Source organism: Rhinoderma darwinii, chromosome 4 (assembly GCF_050947455.1).
Source record: "Rhinoderma darwinii isolate aRhiDar2 chromosome 4, aRhiDar2.hap1, whole genome shotgun sequence".
Classification (NCBI taxonomy): domain Eukaryota; kingdom Metazoa; phylum Chordata; class Amphibia; order Anura; family Rhinodermatidae; genus Rhinoderma; species Rhinoderma darwinii.
This window is the reverse complement of record NC_134690.1, coordinates 344560198-344580573: the sequence shown is the minus strand read 5'-3', so window position 1 is coordinate 344580573 and position 20376 is coordinate 344560198. Positions and strand designations below refer to the sequence as shown.

General features: G+C 44.6%; 1 long non-coding RNA gene across 1 annotated transcript in view; it reads left to right on the top strand.

Annotated features, from left to right (window-relative positions):
* The window catches only part of LOC142760020 (uncharacterized), a 521651-nt gene that overhangs the window by 311392 nt on the left and 189883 nt on the right, over positions 1–20376 (top strand). The window contains exon 4 of the long non-coding RNA XR_012883232.1: positions 14238–14296. This is a non-coding gene — a long non-coding RNA (uncharacterized LOC142760020). The remainder of the gene's footprint in view (positions 1–14237; positions 14297–20376) is intronic.

Here is a 20376-nt window from a genome sequence, read left to right as displayed (position 1 = left end):
GATGCACATCCGTAGACGTCCGTATTTACAGAAGCTGCCATAGACTTCTATAGGAGAGTCCTTGCCGTAATTACTGACGAGAATAGGACAGGTTTTATGATTTTTTCAGCACGGACACCCATCAGTAAAAATATTAAAAGGTGTCCGTGGCCAATAGAAATGAATGGGTGCGTAATTACTGTCAGTGATTACTATCCGTAATTACTGATGTAAAATATGGTCGTGTGCATGGGGCCTAAGCAATTGTTACTGTTTTTTTATTTTTACATCAATGTAGCTGTATGAATACTTGTTTTTTACGGGTTTATTGTCCTAAAAATAACATGGTAATTTTATTCTATGGATTGGTGCAAATGCGGCGATATCCAAAATGTATCACTTTTTTTACATTTCAATATTTTTGCACAATAAAACATTTGGAAAAACTTTATTTTTGCGTTGCTACATTCCGAGAGCTATAGCTTTTTTATTATTTAGTCATTGCAGCCTTATGAAGGCTTGTTTTTTGTGGAATGAGTTGTTGTTTTATTGGTACACTTTTTGTGGTATCAATGTGGTACAGTTAGGTCCAGAACTAGGGTATCTTCACAAGGCTTATTTTCGGCCGTTTTTTAGGCCGCAAACGGCGGAAAAACGGCCGAAAAATCGGAAGCAGAACGCCTCCAAACATCTGCCCATTGATTTCAATGGGAAAAACGGCGTTCTGTTCCGACGGGCTGTTTTTGGAGCCGTCACTTGCATGTCACTTCTTGGGACGTTTTTGGAGCCGTTTTCCATAGACTCTATACAAAAAACGCTCCAAAAACGCGACTTTGAATAAAAAACTTCTGAAAATCAGGAACTGTTTTCCTTTGAAAACAGCTCCGTATTTTGAGACTTTTTTTATTTTGTGTGTGACAGTGACACAATCTTCATGATTCGGGCTCTGCATGCCACCACATTGGATTTGAAATGAAACAACTGAGATGCAATTGAAGTTTAGACTTTCAGGTTTAATTCAAGGCGTTGAACAAAAATATCCTGTGAAAGGTTTAGAAATTGCAACCATTTTTCTACACAGCCTCCTCATTTCAGGGGCTCAAAAGTAATTGGACAAATTAACATTACCATAAATAAAATGTTATTTTTTAAATTCTTTGTAGAGAATCCTTTGCAGGCAATGACTGCCTGAAGTCTGGAACCCATGGACGTCACCAAACGCTGGGTTTCCTCCTTTTTGATGCTTTGCCGGCGTTTACTGCAGCTGTCTTCAGTTGTGTCTTGTTTGTGGGTCTTTCTGCCTTAAGTTTTGTCTTAAGCAAGTGAAATGCAGCTGGATCGGGTTGAGATCTGGTGATTGACTTGGCCATTGCAGAATATTCCACTTCTTTGCTTTAACAAACTCCTGGGTTGCTTTCACAGTATGTTTTGGGCTATTGTCCATCTCTACTGTGAAGGGACATCCAATGAACCTTCCTGCATTTGGTTACATAGTTCGTTCGGTTGAAAAAATACACATGTCCATCAAGTTCAACCAAGGGATGGGAAAAGGGAAGGGAAAAATTTCTACACATAGGAGATAATATTTTTTTGTTCTAGGAAATTATCTAAGCCTTTTTTAAAGCCATCTACTGTAGCTACTGTCACCAGCTCCTGCGGTAGACTATTCCATAGATTCACAGTAAAGAAGGCTTGTCGCCTCTGCAGATTGAACCTTTTTTCCCCAGACGGATGGAGTGCCCCCTTGTTTTTGAGTGGGTTTTACATGGAACAGGATTTCACCATATTTTTTGTATGTGCCATTCATATTTTTATATAAGTTAATCATGTCCCCCCCCCCCCCCCTTAGTCGTCTCTTTTCAAGGCCAAATAGGTTTAATTCTTTTAATCTTTCCTCATAACTTACATTCTCCATGCCTCTTATTGGCTTCGTTACATTTCTTTGTATTTTTTCCAACTCCAGGGCATCCTTTCTACGAACTGGATCCCAGAACTGAACTGCATATTCTAGTTGAGGCCTCACTAATGCTTTTTAAAGTGGTAATATTACATCCCTGTCCCGTGAGTCCATGCCTCTTTTAATACACCACAATATCTTGCTGCCTTTGAAGCAGCTGATTGACATTTCATGCTGTTGTTTAGTTTATGATCTACAAGTACACCCAGGTCCTTCTCAACAAGTGACTCCCCCAGTATAGCTCCCCCTAGGACATATGATGCATGCAGATTGTTGGTACCCAGATGCATAACTTTACATTTATCTACATTAAACTTAATTTGCCAAGTAGATGCCCAAACACTTGTGTTCAAATCAGCTTTCAATATACGAACGTCTTCCATAGACTGAACAATACTACATAGATTGGTGTCATCTGCAAAAATAGAAATAGTGCTATTAATCCCATCCTCTATATCATTAATAAATACGTTGAATAATAGTGGTGCCAGCACGGAACCCTGGGGTACACCACTTATAACCGGGGACCATTCAGAGTAGGAATCATTGACCACGACTCTCTGGATACGGTCCTTGAGCCAATTCTCAATCCAATTACAAACTATATTTTCTAAACCTATAGTCCTTAATTTACCCATTAGACATCTATGAGGGACAGTGTAAAATGCCTTTGCAAAGTCCAAAAATACTATATCCACAGTGGCCCCTCTGTCTAAGCTTCTGCTCACCTCTTCATAAAAACAAATCAGGTTGGTTTGACAACTTCTGTCCTTAGTAAAACCGTGCTGGCTGTCGTCTTATAATTCTATTTTTTTTCAGATAGTCCTGTATATAGTCCCTCAATAGCCCCTCAAACATTTCCCCACGTTGGATGTTAAGCTTACTGGTCTATAATTACCCGGGGAAGACCTAGAGCCCTTTTTGAAAATAGGCACCACATTTGCCCTGCGCCAGTCCCTTGGCACTATACCAGTCACTAGAGAATCTCGAAATATTATGAAGCGGGGGACAGAAATAACTGAACTAAGCTCTTTAAGAACTCTAGGGTGTAACCCATCTGGTCCCGGGGCCTTGTGTACAGTTATTTTACTTCGCTTGGACCATATCTACATTCAGCCAATTCAGTATATCAACTGATATATGAACAGCACTGGCACCAGCTACATCAGCTGCTCTTTCTTCTGTTGTATATACAGAGCTAAAGAACCCATTTAGTAACTCTGCCTTCTCTTGATCCCCTGTGACCAACTCCCCATTACCACTATGTAAGGGACCTACATGTTCAGACCTTGGCTTTTTTGCATTTATATACTCGAAGAATTTTTTGGGATTTGTTTTACTATCATTGACCACCTGCCTTTCATTTTGTATTTTTGCTAATCTTATTACATTTTTACAGATTTTATTAAGCACTTTACTAAAGGCTACAGCTGTACCCTCAGATTTGTATATTTCAAATGCCTTTTTTGTCAATATTGCCCTTTTTACAGAAGGTATCAGCCGTCTGGGGTTTAATTTTAGTCGTTTATACTTGTTACCTATATGAATAAATTTTGCACTTTAATTATATTTTATATATTTTTATATATTTATTTTTTTATATATTTTAAAATTTCCCATTTATACCATTATTTGACATTAGTTTTTCATAGTCTATACCCTGAATCCTACATCCTGGGGAAATTGGCCTTCTTAAAATTAAGTGCTTTTGCCCTCCCGGCCTGTGTTTTTGTTTTTTACAGTATAGGTAAAATATAACTATATTGTGATCACTGTTACTGATGTTTTCACGAACAGTGACATTCCCAACAAGTTCTGCATTATTAGAAATTACCAGATCCAACAGAGCTTCACCTCTTGTCGTGTCTTCCACAAACTGGCCCATACAATTTTCCTGCAACAGGTTGAAGAAATGTCTCCCCTTTGCAGTTGAAGCCAAACCATGACACCAATTAATATCCCGGTAATTTAAATCTCCCATTATCACTATTGTACCCGCCTGTGCAGCCGGCTCCATCTGTTTATATAGCTGACCTTCCATCTCCTCAGTTATATCGGGGGGTCTATAGATTACACCAAAAGTAATTTTTTCAGCGTTTACCTCCTTTTCTATTTCCACCCACAAGGTTTCAACCTCCTCACAATCTTCACCCTCTAATGTCTCTTTCACACTCACCTTCATATCACTTCTCACATACATACATACACCGCCACCTTTCCTATTTGTCCTGTCTTTCCGAAACAGTGTAAAACCCTGTAGATTTACAGCCCAGTCATGTGAAGAGTCTAGCCATGTTTCAGCAACACCCACTACATCTATATTTTCTTCCAGTATCAAGGCCTTCAGGTCTCCCATTTTGCTTGCTAGACTTCTGGCATTTGTGAACATACACTTTAACTTGCCCTTCAATTTTTCACTTTCAGTATCAGAAATGTGATTATTGGTGGTTCAATCTGAGCAGAAAGTATATCAATGAACACTTCAGAATTCATCCGGCTGCTTCTGTCTTTAGTCACATCATCAATAAACACTAGTGACCCAGTGCCTTTGGCAGCCATGCATGCCCATGCCATCACACTACCTCCACCATGTTTTACAGAGGATGTGGTGTGCTTTGGATCATGAGCTGTTCCATCCTTTCTTCCTCCCATCATTCTGGTACAGGTTGATCTTAGGTTCATCTGTCCAAAAAATGCTGTTCCAGAACTGGGCAGCTTCTTTAGATGTTGTTTGGCAAAGTCTAATCTGGCCTTTCTATTTTTGAGGCTGATTAATGGTTTGCACCTTGTGGTGAATATCTGCTCTCATGAAGTCTTCTCTTTATGGTAGATTTAGATACTGATACACCTACTTCCAGGAGAGTGTTCTTCACTTGGGTAGATGTTGTGAAGGGGTTTTTCCTCAACATGGAAAGGATTCTATGATCATCCACCACTCCAGACATTTTACCTGCTTAATTGATGATGGATTAACGAGGGAATAGCACATGCAGCCCATTAAATAGCTTTTGAGATAATTGTCCAATTACGTTTGGTCCCTTGAAAAAGAGGCAGCTACATATTAAAGAGCTGTAATTCCTAAACCCTTCCTAAAAGTAGCATGTGAATACCCTCAAATTAAATCTGAGAGTCTGCACTTTAAGCCCATATTGATTATATAACTGTATATTCAATATGTTTTAGTAAACCGCTAAAATTCCAAAACTTGTGTCCAAATAATTCTGGACCTAACATTATAATTATTTATTCATTTTTGTTCTTTTTTGGAGGAATGAAAAAAAAACAGCAATTTTGAGAATGTTTTTTGTGTTTTTTTTTGTTTTTTTAATTTCATGCGCCGTGTAATATAACCAATAAGTTATCTTTGTTCTATGGGTCCTTAAGATTGCAGCGGTACCAAATATGTAGGGTGCTATTTAAAAAAAAAAAAATCGGTTGGCAACACATAAGCGACCCGCAAACGTGTTATCAGTCACCGATGGGATAGCGACCCGCAAACATGTTGTCAGGCACCGATGGGCTAACAGAGAGAACCCTCTCCATCTGTTAAACACTTTAGATGCTGAAGTCGTTATTGACCGCAGCATCTAAGGGGTCAAACTGCCAGGATCTGAGTTATCTCTAAGACCAGCAGTTGCAGTGGGACCATGGCAGCGTATTACAGCTGTGGACCCAGGGCCGCCATCAGGGGGGTATTAGGGGAACTTCTGTAAGGGGCCCGGCCAGTGACGTAACTATCGCCGGGGGCCCGTGTCGCCCGCCGGCACGGGCCCCCACCATGGCCGGAGGCTCCGCTAGCAGCCGCTATGGCTGCTACAGCGCGACGCCACTAGACACTACGGCAGAGCAGGGAGGTATCTCCCCGCTCTGCCATTAAACAAAAGACATGTATCCCCTATCCACAGGCTGGAGGATACATATGTGATCGCTGGCATTGATAGGGAGAATGGGGGACTGAAAGTCCCCTGAAGTTCTCCATCACAAACCTCGGACTTCCGGGGTCTGTGTCGGCAGCTCCGTAGAAATGAATGGAGTGCCGGTCGCGCTTCTGCACATGTGTGACCAGCGCCCCTTTCATTTTTATTGAGCTGCGCAGACGCCGGAAGTCAGAGGTTAGTCATGGAGAACTTCAGGGGACTTTCAGTCCCCTGTTCTCCCTATCGCTGCCAGCGATCACACATGTATCCCCTATCCTGTGGATAGAGGATACATGTCTTTTGTAGGACACACTGTAGGTCAGATTTTTTTGGGGGGGTTGGGGCTGCATAGCGTTACCTACAGGGGGGGCTGTATAGCGTTACCTACAGGGGGGCTGTATAGCGTTACCTACAGCCCCCTCTGTAGATAACGCCATACAGCCCCCACTGTAGATAACACCATACAGAGTCCCCCCTGTAGATAACGACATACAGCCCTCTTTGTAGCTAACGCTATGCAGCCCCCCCCCCTGTGGGTAACGCCATACAGCCCCCCTGTAGATAACGCCATACAGCCCCCCCCCCCGTAGAGAACGCTATACAGCCCCCTCTGTAGAGAACTCCATACAGCCCCCTCTGTAGAGAACTCCATACAGCCCCCCCCTGTAGAGAACTCCATACAGCCCCCCCTGTAGAGAACGCCATACAGCCCCCCTGTAGATAACGCCATACAGCCCCCTGTAGATAACGCCATACAGCCCCCTGTAGATAACGCCATACAGCCCCCCTGTAGGTAACGCCATACAGCCCCCACTGTAGAGAACGCCATACAGACCCCCTTGTAGAGAACGCCATACAGATCCCCTGTAGAGATCGCCATGCTGCCACCCTTGTAGAGCACTCCATACAGCCCCTCTGTAGATAACGCCATACAGACCCCCTGTAGGTAACGTCATACAGCCCCCACTGTAGAGAACGCCATACAGACCCCCTTGTAGAGAAAGCCATACAGACCCCCTGTAGATAACGCCATACAGCCCCCACTGTAGAGAACGCCATACAGACCCCCTTGTAGAGAAAGCCATACAGACCCCCTGTAGAGAAAGCCATACAGCCCCCACTGTAGAGAAAGCCATACAGACCCCCTGTAGATAACGCCATACAGACCCCCTTGTAGAGAAAGCCATACAGACCCCCTGTAGATAACGCCATACAGCCCCCACTGTAGAGAACGCCATACAGACCCCCTTGTAGAGAAAGCCATACAGACCCCCTGTAGAGAAAGCCATACAGCCCCCACTGTAGAGAAAGCCATACAGACCCCCTGTAGATAACGCCATACAGCCCCCACTGTAGAGAATGCCATACAGACCCCCTTGTAGAGAAAGCCATACAGACCCCCTGTAGAGAAAGCCATACAGCCCCCACTGTAGAGAACGCCATACAGACCCCCTGTAGATAACGCCATACAGCCCCCTTTGTAGATATCTACCGAGGGGGCTGTATGGCATTATCTACAAAGGGGGGGGGGCTATATGGCGTTATCTACAGGGGGGGCTATATGGCATTATCTACAGGGAGGCTATATGGCGTTATCTACAGGGGGTCTGTATGGCGTTATCTACAGAGGGGGCTGTATGGCGTTCTCTACAAGGGGGGCAGTATAGCGTTTTCTACAGTGGGGGCTGTATGGCGTTAAAGTTGTATATAAGAAAGTTTGTTACAATGTATTAGTCAATCATCTGTGAGCTAAACGCAGCAACAGCACAAACTCCTCTCCTGTGCGGGACTCCAGGCAGATGGCTCTTATCTACACTGATACATTGTAACAAGACCATTAGCTGTGAAAGTAATAAGCCAGGACTGGTTTTAATGTTCTCATTCACAGACAGCAGGAAGAGATCTTGAAAATCATGAGGAACTGAAGCAGGCAGACAGACAGCTGCAGAATGTCATTATACAGTAGGCTGGGGTGCTGCGCCACTCGCAGGGAATTTATACGTGTAAGGCTATGTTCACACGGAGTATTTTGACGAGATTTTTGACGCGCTAACCGCGTCGCAAAACGTCAAAAACGGCCCGAAAATGCCTCCCTTTGATTTCAATGGGAGGCGTCTTTTTCCCGCGAGCAGTAAAAGGGGGTCCCAGAAAATTTAGCTGTATGGGGCCCTGAAATTCCCGACGGCCCTGCGTGGACCAGCTGCTTATGGGGCAGGCACAGTGACATTGCCCATGCGATCAGACCGCTGTTATAGCACTGCGCTGGTCCTCTGACTACTCCTGCCAGCGCTGTACTAATACGGCGTAAAATAGTTGAAATGTCCACAGCAGCAGGCCTATTAGAGAACTGCTATTACAACAGCATGTAAACCACCTCTTTGTAAGAGGATTACATTCAATTTTAGTTGGCCTTTAACTAGCATACCCAGCTAACCTTGCCATAACAGGATGTTCCAAAGCCCATTCTGTCAGGAAAAACTGCTGTCAAACAAGCATTTACAAAATTCCCCAAGTAAATTTTGCGTAGAAAGTTAAGTTACATTGTGATATGCAATCTTTTGTTCTCATAGTAAAATCCACCTACTCTGTGAAAATCATCTTTAAATTTCTTAAACCCATCAGCACTGTTTTTCTCACTGGATTATATATCAAAATGTCCAGGTTTTAATTGTTTAGTTCTGTCCTGTGCTTTGTGAGTTAATGTGAATGATATTGGCTACAGCATGACTCTCCACACACGGTGAGACAGGGAAACTGTACTATCAATGACTAGATCGTTTTTGTAGTCAAAATGATTGCTTCCACTAGCAAGCTTATTTCCATATTTACACTGGGATTTAAGCATTGAAATGCAATAACCTTGAGAAGTTATGTACATTTAAAAAAATAAAATATATATAATAGTGCTCAAATGTCAACAGTAGTCAAGTACATGGAGAAGTGATAGATAGATAAATATAACAGAAACAATGCCCTAGACATCGCTGAAACACGGGGAGGTTGGTAGCCCGCCGCAGCCAACCATAGACTCTGGCATTCACCCGTAGCATCCCGATGATGCCTGTAGCCGCCTGGATCTTTAAGAGAGGCCCCGGACCACCAGTGGCCGCACTCTGATGTCAGGGTGTCAGCTTCCGGTTTGCATGAGTGAACAGGCAAGATGACATTGGTTTTGGCCTCCTGTGTTTGTATTGGCTGGTTGGACTTGAAACTCCCAGAGTTGATCGATATACGTTCCCTGCTTGAGGAAAGAAAAAAATGAGGAGGAATAAAAGGAGCTCTTTAAAGAGGACCTGTCACTAGGTCCGATAAGCTGAAATGAGTGACCTGAAAAGTGATGTCTCCCTGATTCCTGCGCTATTTTCTTTTTTTGGACCCAGCGTTCCAGAGTTATGGCCCACTATTGTTTTTCCTCCCTATATGCTAATTTGCTGTAGTTCGCCAACAGGGTGGAGTTTGCGCTCCCTGTCTCTGAAGCTGACCAATCAGCACGAGGCCGCAAGCACTGTTGGCTAACTACAGCAAATTAGCATAGAGGGAGTCAACACAACAGTGGGACATATCTCTGGAATGTGGGGGTCCATGAAAAAAACCAAAACTGCGCTGGAATTAGGGAAACCGCGCTATTCAGGTTAGTAAACCAGTTCAACTTATATGACCCTGTGACAGGTCCTCTGTAAGTTCTGTAAGGAGGAGCTGAAAGGAACAGGGAGTCATACAACTTTTATCTTTGTCATCAGAGATGTGGATTATTGGAGTCTTTTGGACGGCTTTATTTTAGTATAACTTGTTGTTATGGTGTCGTCTTAATCCGATGCCATCTGTTGAAACTTATGTAAAAAAAAAAAATTCTCCTGAGGGAATTTGTTCTGCTTTAACTTTATCACTTTTCTTTTTAACGTGTTTCACTATGCCTGCTGCTACCAGGAAAAAAAAGACTAACAGTTGTCCAAACAGTGCTTAACCATTTAGTGACCAGCCTATTTTAGGCCTAAGGCCTCATTCACACGAGCGTGAAAAACGCACGTGAATCTTTCCGTGTGTGTTGCGTTATGCATCAGTGTGCTTTGCGAGTGGCATGCGTTATTCACGCAATCGCAAAGCACACCTTTTTATTTTTAAATTATTTTGAATTGAATTGATGCGTAAATCACGCACCACACACAGATGTGCATCCGTGTGCGGTGCGTAGTTTTAACGCACCCATTGACTTCAAGATAACGCACCATGATAACGCACCAATATAGGACATGCAGTGAGTTTTATGCAGCGGACTCTCGCTGCGTGAAAAATCACGCATGTGTGAATGGCCCCATTGACATCAATGGGTCCGTGTGCTGTGCGTTTTTTCAGCGCACAGAACACGACGTGATTCACGCTCATGTGAATGAGGCCTTAATGACCAAGCAATTTTTTACGTTTTTCCATTGTCGCATTCAAAGAGCTATAACTTTTTTATTTTTGAATCGACATCGCTGTATAAGGTCTTGTTTTTTGCTGGAAACAAGTTGTATTCTTTAATTGCACAATTTTGGGGTACATATAATTTATTGATTAACTTTTATTTCCTTTTTTTGGGGGAAATAGAAAAAAAACAGCAATTTCACCACTTTTTTTTGCGTCCTAAATTTACGTTGTTTACCGTGTGGTACAAATACTAACTTTTTCAGCAGGTTGTTACGATTGCAACGATACCAAATTTTATATAGATTTTGTATGTTTTTGTAAAGGTTCTGCCAGGCACAGCTTCTGTGTCGACGCCCGTGGTTAATCAGTCTGCACCTGCTCCTAGGTCTGATCGAGTGACTCGATCTGCTACCACTCAGGCTGGGAGGCTCAGGAGTGGGAGAACCTATCACAGCCTGGCCAGACGGTTCTAGCTCCCGCCCTCGGTCTATTTATACCTTAATTTCCTGCTTGTCCTCTGCCTGTGATTCTTTCCGGTTTCCTGGCTCTGCTGCTCCTGCTATTATTATTGACCTTGCTTCATTTTGACCCTGGCTTTACGGACTACGCTCCTACTCTGCGTTTGGTACCTCGTACACTCCTGGTTTGACTCGGCTCGTTCACTACTCCTGTTGCTCACAGTGTTGCCGTGGACAACTGCCCCATTTCCCTTAGCTTCTGTGTACCCTTGTCTGTTTGTCTGTCGTACACTTATTGAGCGTAGGGACCGTCGCCCAGTTGTACGCCATCGCCTAGGACGGGCCGTGCAAGTAGGCAGGGACTGAGTGGCGGGTAGATTAGGGCTCACCTGTCTGTCTCCCTACCCCGTCATTACAGTTTTACTACTTTTACACAGTAAAAACACGTTTGTTTTTTACTTATTTGGTTTTGTCTCCATATTCGAAGAGCCATAACTTTTTTATTTTTCCACCGATGCAGCTGTATGAGGGCTTTTTGTTTCAGGACGACTTGTAGTTTTTATTGGTACCGTTTTGGAGTACATGCGACTTTTTGATCACTTTTTATCATGCATTTTTAAGGCAGGATTGACAGAAAACAGCAATTCTTGCATTGTTTTTTATTTTATTTTTTACAGCGTTTGCCGAGCGGGTTAAATAATGTTATAACTTTGTAATTGGGGTCGTTATGGATGCGGCGATACCAAATATGTGTAACTTTTTCACTTTTTTTTTTTAATAATAAAGCATTTTGTAATTTTCAAATTTTTTTATATTTGTTTATTATTAACTTTATTAAACTTTTTTTAACTTTTTTACTAGTCCCACTTCACTATGCGATCATCCGATCGCTTTTATAATACACTGCAATACTTCTGTATTGTGGTGTATTACTGCCGGTCAGTGTAAAACGGACAGGAATCTGCTAGGCCATGCCAGAGGCTAGCAGGCATTAACTAGAGGCAGACCTGGGGGCTCGCTATTGAGCGCTACATTTGAGGGATTAAACGAGCGAGGACAATACTGATATTGATCTCGCCCGTTCGCGCAGGGCTGCTACCGGAGCTAGCTGAGAGCAGGTAGGTTTAACGTCTCCTTGCTCGGTTTATTTATTCTGATGCAGCACTGTAAAAAGTCTACTGCATCAGAAAAACACCTATAGGCGGTCACTAACGGGTTTAAAGAGGCTCTGTCACCAGATTTTGCAGCCCCTATCTGCTATTGCAGCAGATAGGCGCTGCAATGTAGATTACAGTAACGTTTTTATTTTTTAAAAACGAGCATTTTTGGCCAAGTTATGACCATTTTCGTATTTATGCAAATGAGGCTCGCAAAAGTACAACTGGGCGTGTTGAAAAGTAAAAGTACAACTGGGCGTGTATTATGTGCGTACATCGGGGCGTGTTTACTACTTTTACTAGCTGGGCGTTGTGTATAGAAGTGTCATCCACTTCTCTTCAGAACGCCCAGCTTCTGGCAGTGCAGATCTGTGACGTCACTCACAGGTCCTGCATCGTGTCGGCACCAGAGGCTACAGATGATTCTGCAGCAGCATCGGCGTTTGCAGGTAAGTCGATGTAGCTACTTACCTGCAAATGCTGATGCTGCTGCAGAATCAAGTGTAGCCTCTGGTGCCGACACGATGCAGGACCTGTGAGTGACGTCACAGTGCTGCACTGCCAGAAGCTGGGCGTTGTGAAGAGAAGTGGATGACACTTCTATACACAATGCCCAGCTAGTAATAGTAGTAAACACACCCCGATGTACGCACATAATACACGCCCAGTTGTACTTTTACTTTTCAACACGCCCAGTTGTACTTTTGCGAGCCTCATTTGCATAAATACGAAAATGGTCATAACTTGGCCAAAAATGCTCGTTTTTTAAAAATAAAAACGTTACTGTAATCTACATTGCAGCGCCTATCTGCTGCAATAGCAGATAGGGGCTGCAAAATCTGGTGACAGAGCCTCTTTAACACTCCTGGTGCTGCACAAGGGGACTAGCTAATTAATAGGACTATTTATTAATATAGAATATAAAAGCTGAGGCACCACAATAATTTTCACCAACCCAATTCAATCGGCCATAGTTAAGGGGAGCTACAACCAAATCTTAATATTCGTTTCAAAGGCTGTGTACACCTTTTGAAAATGTTTTTTTAAAAATAATGTTTACTTTTTCAAATACAGCTGCTTTATATCCTGGATACACAGCAGCTGTATCTTGCGCTGAGGACTGAATCCGTCAGGTCAGCTTGACTAACAGGTTCAGTGACAGCGGGTCTTGCATGTCTCTGACACAGGATCCACCTGTTATCGATCGCATCTAAGTTCATAACATAGACTTTAAGTTTATAAATCAGATGAAGGTTATTTTTGCAGATTACAGAAATATTTGAATGAACACCACTTGTTTATAATATTCACTAATAGAGGGGAATAAGATTGAGGTGGGTAGTTTTTGGTTTAAAGAAAAGCTTTCACCTGCCCATAAATGTGCAGCTGAGTGCAGCATGTAATGGGCAGGGCTGCACAAATCCTGGGGCACTTAACATTATTTTTTCTACCCTCCTCCTTTATTTAGATATCGGTGCTGCTCTATTTGGCGCCCGATATTTAAATAACCCCCTGAACTATCAATGGGGCGTGTACAGGCAAGGGGGCGTGTTACTATGGCTGTGACACTGTCCAATCAGCTACGGACAGTGTTACAGCAAGAGCGAGGATAGAGGAGAGAGTGTGCGCACGCTCTCACTCTTCAGTGGTCAGCAGACAAGGATAAGACTGATCTCTCACGAGAGATCACACAGTCTTGTACTTGTCTGCCGAACTGGCAAGGGGACGTGTCTCTGCTACAGCATGCGCGCTCTCCTCTCTCCAGCTCTTACACTGTCCGTAGCAGTGACACGCCCCCTTGACAGTTCGGCAGACAAGTACAAGACTGTGATCTCCCGCAAGAGATCACAGTCTTGTCTGCCGAGAGCTGAAAAGTGCGAGCGTGCACGCGCATGACTGCTCTCCTCTCTCCAGCTCTTGCATTTTTCCGCAGCAGTGACACGCCCACTTGCCATTACATGTTCCCTTGTCTGCCGACAGCTGATGAGTGACCTCGCTCTTGTTGTAAAACTGTCCGTAGCTGTTTGGACAGTGTCACTGCCATAGTAACACGCCCCTTTGCCATTATACGCCCCATTGACAGTTCAGGGGGTTATTTAAATATCGGGTGCCAAATATAACAGCACCGATATCTAAATAACGAAGGAGGCTAGAAAAAAAATATCAAGTGCCCCAGGGTTTGTGCAGCCCTGCCCATTACAAGCTGCACATGTATGGGAAGGTGAAAGGTTCTCTTTAAATATGGCTTTACAAAGTTCTCTTTTTTTTTCTTTTTTTTTTTTAAATGGTGTATTGAACAAATTTGTTTCTGTGTGAGAATGCTAATATTTCAGAGTCTCTTTTTTTGATTTGATATTTACAGTTAAAACACGCGGTGGACACTGGTAGGACCTGGGAATCGTTCCAACTATTTGTATCAAGGTTAGTAGATTTTTTATATGCTTCAAATACATGTAAAACAACTTATAGAATATACCATAAATAAATAATTTATAGAATATACACCTATTTAATACAACAGAAGGAGAAAGGGGTAGTTCACAATACTAGGTAAAAATAGGGCCAGTATATCGGCCCCTTGGGGAGGAGGAATGGAAATGTACTTTGCAAAGAGTTAATTTGATAGTGCACATAAAGTCACTCAGTATTTTATACTACACCGTCTGTATTATGCCTTGGAAGTATTGGCCTTGTAGGTGTGGTAGGCAACATGTTAGATTCACACATTTGTATGCGCACTGTCTAGATATACAAATATTTTTAAAAGCGATAAATGAAATCTTGGAAACGAGTGTGTTAAGACTGCCGCCACTGCCCAGCACCGTATACTTACCATTCACCGGTGTCTTCTGTCTCCTAGCCGTCGCGGTTCCTCCTGTTTTGGCTACTGGCAGCCTCCCGCGCTGCCTTGCTCACCTCCTGCCTTGTCCACTGCTGCTGCAATATTCTGCCCAGCTTACCCATGCTATGAAAGAGTTCCGCCCACTCTGCTTCAATGCCTGAGCAATGAGGTTCCTCCTAGCTGCTAGTGATACTGGCATTTACTTAGTTTGGATTTCCTATGATTGACCTCTGCCTGTACCTTCAACTATCCTTGCCTGCCGCCTTTCCTGACCTCTTTCTGTGAACCATGACAAAGCTTTGCCACCTGCCCTGACCCTTGGCACAACCAACCGTGAGTGTCTCTCTGCCACTTACCCTGACTTATGCTATACAAGACCTCGCAATCTGTCTGCCGGTTTTGTATTATGCCTGTTTACATTAGCCATTGCCAAGGGAGACTACTCCGGGTGTAGTGACTTGGGTTCCCCTGCAGCAAAGTCCAGATCCCTGTGTAGGGGTTAAAGGGTGAATACCTTAGGTCCCCTTAGACTCAACTTCCCGGTTTAGCCCCACGTCAAATTCCTTGGTGATACAGTGGGTTCACACCATCATCTACAGGTCCCGTGACAGTCTCGCTACCCATTTACCCTGTGATAGGGACTTTACATTTGAATTCCTTTGAAAGCCTCTGCTTGGGGATGTGGACTGGTTATAGACGCCAACAAATATGAAAAATCTCATATTAAAACTTGTTTTACTAGCTCGGCTCCTCATAGCAAGAAAGGTCATCACCTACAACATTTAAATGGTTATGTATGACTAACTGAATTAACTACAAATATGTTATCTTCTCAAAAAGAAATAGGATCCCCAAGTGAAAAAGGGTCTCTGTTTAGAATTTTGAGATTTTGATTTTGCCCTTATTCCCTTGTCAGTTCAGTAGTGGGGTGGGTTTGGGTTGAGGGGAGAGAAAAGAAAAGCAATAAATAATAAAGGAATAAAGGGCAACATGCATGTTCAGTGGTGTATGATGATGTGTGATCTCTTGTAATGGGTGATTCGGACTATTATTATTTATTTTATTTTATTTATAACACTATTGAACTTCTGACATATTGTGTGTATATACAGTTGTTATATTTCTTATGAAACTATTAAATGCTGTTTCTACTGTTTCACTGTTTTTTACTTTGAGCAGGCTTCCTAGTACTTTGCACTTTAGGTATATATCCTTGTGATATTTATTACAAAAAAAATTTCTCTCGGGAGAAATCTATGGTTTCATTTTCTGCTTGTAATAATGGAATGCATGTGGAGAGGTTTCCTTTTGTGATGATAGACAAAGTCCTATGAATACTTCCAAATATTTTTACAATAATTAGTTTTTTGTCATTTTTTTAAAAAGCCACATATAAAGGAAGTACTTACATATAAACATGGTGCAGGAAACTAGTGAATCACTTCTATGTTGAGCACAGAAGCTTTTGTACAGTACACACAGTGTACAATAATAATAATTAAAGGTGCGACCCCCATCCAAAAGAGCAACTTGTCCTACCACAGGTAGAAAGCAGTAGAGTACATGTATTCCAGAAAGAGAGCAGCACTGTACATGTAGCACAGGTAGGTAGAGAGCAGTAAAGTACATTTAGCATAGGTGGAGAGCAGTACAATACATGTAGTACAACTAGATAGCAGTGTAGTACACGTAGTACAGGTAGAGAACAGTACAGTACATGTAGTAGAGGTAGAGAACCGTACAGTACATGTAGTAGAGGTAGAGTGCAGTACAGTACATGTAGTACAGGTAGAGAGCAGTACAGTACATGTAGTACAAGTAGAGAGCAGTACAGTACATGTAGTACAAGTAGAGAGCAGTACAGTACATGTAGCACGGGTAGTGAGCAGTAAAGTACATATAGTATAGGTAGAGAGCAGTACAATCAGGGCCTGCGTTAGGGGTGTGCGATTTTTTTCCATTGCCCAGGGTGTATCACTCCAGCAGGTGGAAGGGGGTGCTGCGCTGGCTCCCTTCACCTGCTTGTTTCTGAATCGCCCGGGCCTGGCACCTCGGCAGTCGCCTTTCCTCCCGGGCGCTTCTTCACTCAGTGGCGTCGCTACCGCTGTATCAGCCATAGCGGCTGCTAGCAGCGACACCGTGCATGAGGGAGCCTGTGCCGCTCGTCGGCGCCGCTAGCATCCGCTGCGGCTGCTACAGCGGTAACAACACCACTATAGCAGAGCAGGGAGTTATCTCTCTGCTCTGCCGTCTACTAGCACCACTGTAGCACCCTGAAGGAGCGGAATCCCCGTGCGGCTGGAGTGCTCCTTTTGATATCTCTGTTCATATATAGACAGTGACATCAGGGGCAACTCCTGATGCGGAATCTCCGTCCACAGCGTTGCCGACTCTGTGATCGGAGTTTCCACTCTAGGAGAAGCCCTTGACATCACTGTCCATAAATGGACACAGATGACAAGGGCTTCTCCTGGAGTGGAAACGCCGGTTACAGCATCAGCAACGCTGTGGACGGGGATTCCAATTCAGGAGTTGCCCCTGATGTCACTGTCCATATATGGACAGAGACTTCAAGCGGAGCGCTCCAGGAGAGGAATCCCCGGCAACATGGGGATTTCGCTTCTTCAGGGAGCTATAGTGACGCTATCTACAGGAAGAATGGGGAGCTATCTACAAGAGGGCTATGTGGCACTACCTACAAGGGGGCTGTGTGGCACTACCTACAAGGGGGCTGTGTGGCACTACCTACAAGGGGGCTGTGTGGCACTACCTACAAGGGGGCTGTGTGGCACTACCTACAAGGGGGCTGTGTGGCACTACCTACAAGGGGGCTGTGTGGCACTACCTACAGGGGTCCTGTGTGGCACTACCTACAAGGGTCCTGTGTGGCACTACCTACAAGGGGCCTGTGTGGCACTAGCTACAAGGGAGCTGTGTGGCACTAGCTACAAGGGAGCTGTGTGGCACTAGCTACAAGGGAGCTGTGTGGCACTAGCTAGAAGGGAGCTGTGTGGCACTAGCTACAAGGGGCCTGTGTGGCACTAGCTACGAGGGGGCCTGTGTGGCACTACCTACAAGGGGGCTGTGTGGCACTACCTACAGGGGTCCTGTGTAGCACTACCTACAAGGGTCCTGTGTGGCACTACCTACAAGGGGCCTGTGTGGCACTAGCTACAAGGGAGCTGTGTGGCACTAGCTACAAGGGAGCTGTGTGGCACTACCTACAAGGGGGCTGTGTGGCACTACCTACAAGGGGGCTGTGTGGCACTACCTACAAGGGGGCTGTGTGGCACTACCTACAAGGGGGCTGTGTGGCACTACCTACAAGGGGGCTGTGTGGCACTACCTACAAGGGGGCTGTGTGGCACTACCTACAAGGGGGCTGTGTGGCACTACCTACAGGGGTCCTGTGTGGCACTACCTACAAGGGTCCTGTGTGGCACTACCTACAAGGGGCCTGTGTGGCACTAGCTACAAGGGAGCTGTGTGGCACTAGCTACAAGGGAGCTGTGTGGCACTAGCTACAAGGGAGCTGTGTGGCACTAGCTAGAAGGGAGCTGTGTGGCACTAGCTACAAGGGGCCTGTGTGGCACTTGCTACAAGGGGCCTGTGTGGCACTAGCTACAAGGGAGCTGTGTGGCACTAGCTACAAGGGAGCTGTGTGGCACTAGCTACAAGGGAGCTGTGTGGCACTAGCTAGAAGGGAGCTGTGTGGCACTAGCTACAAGGGGCCTGTGTGGCACTAGCTACGAGGGGGCCTGTGTGGCACTACCTACAAGGGGGCTGTGTGGCACTACCTACAGGGGTCCTGTGTGGCACTACCTACAAGGGTCCTGTGTGGCACTACCTACAAGGGGCCTGTGTGGCAGTAGCTACAAGGGAGCTGTGTGGCACTAGCTACAAGGGAGCTGTGTGGCACTAGCTACAAGGGAGCTATGTGGCACTAGCTAGAAGGGAGCTGTGTGGCACTAGCTACAAGGGGCCTGTGTGGCACTAGCTACGAGGGGGCCTGTGTGGCACTAACTACGAGGGGGCCTGTGTGGCACTAGCTACGAGGGGGCCTGTGTGGCACTAGCTACGAGGGGGCCTGTGTGGCACTAGCTACGAGGGGACCTGTGTGGCACAAGCTACGAGGGGACCTGTGTGGCACAAGCTACAAGGGGGCCTGTGTGGCACTGCCTACAAGGGGGCCTGTGTGGCACTGCCTACAAGGGGTCTGTGTGACACTACCTACAAGGGGGCTGTGTGGCACTACCCACAAGGGTGCTGTGTGGCACTATCTACAGGGGGAATCTGTGAGTGGCAGGCTGATGGTCATTTTACTGTGAGTGGGGGGCTCATGGTCACTTTACTGTAAGTGGCGGGCTGATGGTCATTTTACTGTGAGTGGGGGGCTGATGCTCTTCAAGTGGTTTCCACTTCTGACCTCCAATTGAAATTAATAGGATGTAGAAAATATCTGCGGCGCTCGTTTGGTGCTTTTTTGCCTGCGTATTTTGCATTAGCTTCAACAACTTAAAAAAAAAACGCAAAAATAAATAAATAAAAAGTCAAACAATGCTTTCAATTTAAAATCTACATGGGAGCACTATCTATAAAGGGGGGCGGTGGGTGGAAGCCAGGGGAGCGGGGAATTTTACTGCGTGGGGGCCACTAAGCGTACATTATACTGTGTAGGTGTACTACAGGGGGCAATATACGGTGTGTGGCACTTAGGGGGCATAATACTGTGTGGGCACAATTAGAGGACAAAATACTGTGTCCTTGAAGGGGCTATTATACTGTATGGGGGCACTAAAGGGGCATTATACTGTGGGGGCACTATATAGGGCATTAGACTGTGGGGGGGCATTATCCTTTTTTTATAGGGCATTTTTTTAATGATGGGGTGGGGCGCCAAAAGATAATTTTGCACGGGGCTCCATCTATCCTAAGGCCGGCCCAAAGTACAATACATGTTGTACAAGTAGAGAGCAGTACAGTAGATGTAGCACAAGTAGATAGCAGTACTGTACATGTAGTACAAGTAGAAAGAAGTACAGTACATGTAGTACAGGTACAGAGCATTACAGTACAAGTAGGGAGCAGTACAGTACATGTAGTACAAGTAGAGAGAAGTACAGTACATATAGCACAGGTAAGTAGCAGTAGAGTATGTATAGTACAGTACATGTAGCACAGGTAAGTAGCAGTACAGTATGTATAGTACAGTGCATGTAGCACAGGTAAGTAGCAGTACAGTATGTATAGTACAGTGCATGCAGCACAGATAGCAGTACAGTATGTGTAGTACAGGTACACAGCAGTATTAGAAAATGCAGTACAGGTAGAGAGCAGAATAGTACATGTAGTACAGGAAGAGAGCAGTACAGTACATGTAGTACAGGTACAGAGCAGTATTCGTACTTGTAACATAGGCAAATAGCAGTGCAGTAGATGTAGCACAAGTAGATAGCAATACTTGTATGTGTAGTACAGGTAGATAGAAGTAAAAAACAGGTAATGTAGCACATGTAGATGGCAGTACAGTTCTTCTAGTACAGGTAGGTAGCAGTACAGAACATGTAGCAGTATAGAACAGCTAGGAAGCAGTACATTACATGTAGCGCACAAAGACGCATTCATAAAGGCTCTTTAACACCCCCCCCCCCCCAGCCCA